This window comes from Eptatretus burgeri, chromosome 7, assembly GCF_056783735.1.
Source record: "Eptatretus burgeri isolate ZD-2024b chromosome 7, Ebu_testis_v1, whole genome shotgun sequence".
In the NCBI taxonomy this organism is placed as follows: Eukaryota; Metazoa; Chordata; class Myxini; order Myxiniformes; family Myxinidae; genus Eptatretus; species Eptatretus burgeri.
In genome coordinates this window covers 30335026-30335477 of record NC_140967.1, presented here as the reverse complement: position 1 = coordinate 30335477, position 452 = coordinate 30335026, and the positions used below count along the sequence as shown (strand labels likewise).

At 43.1% G+C, this 452-nt stretch overlaps 1 non-coding gene across 1 annotated transcript; it reads left to right on the top strand.

Moving 5' to 3' along the window:
* Positions 1-259: 259 nt before the first annotated feature.
* TRNAR-ACG (transfer RNA arginine (anticodon ACG)) lies at positions 260-332 on the top strand. Its single transcript has one exon. It is a non-coding gene; the product is annotated as a tRNA-Arg (tRNA).
* The last annotated feature ends 120 nt before the right edge of the window (positions 333-452 follow it).

Below are 452 nucleotides of genomic sequence, written 5' to 3'. Positions count from 1 at the left end.
GAGATGAACCGTCACAGGTGATGGGGAGAAGTCCATGCAGGTGTGGAGTGAAAGAATATTTTATTCTTGACAGATTTGGGGTCTGGGTGGATTGTTTTGAGCAGCACATTTTAACATCACTCCACATTGGTTTCATTAACATGTGTTAATGATTCACATTCCCACAGGAGAAGTTGGTGACCATATTTCCCTGAACCTTTGTGTTCATCTCACCGTCATTTCATCATTTGGGTAAAGAGATGAACATCATTCGTCAGGTGGGCCAGTGGCGCAATGGATAACGCGTCTGACTACGTATCAGAAGATTGTAGGTTCGACTCCTACCTGGCTCGAGCGTTTATTTAATTTTATTTTTGAACCAGGTCGGTTTCATGAGGTCACGTGGTCGCATTCACATGTTTAATATTTGTTTCTTCTTGAAGTGTGTTCCTCCGACTGGAAGTCGAACCTTC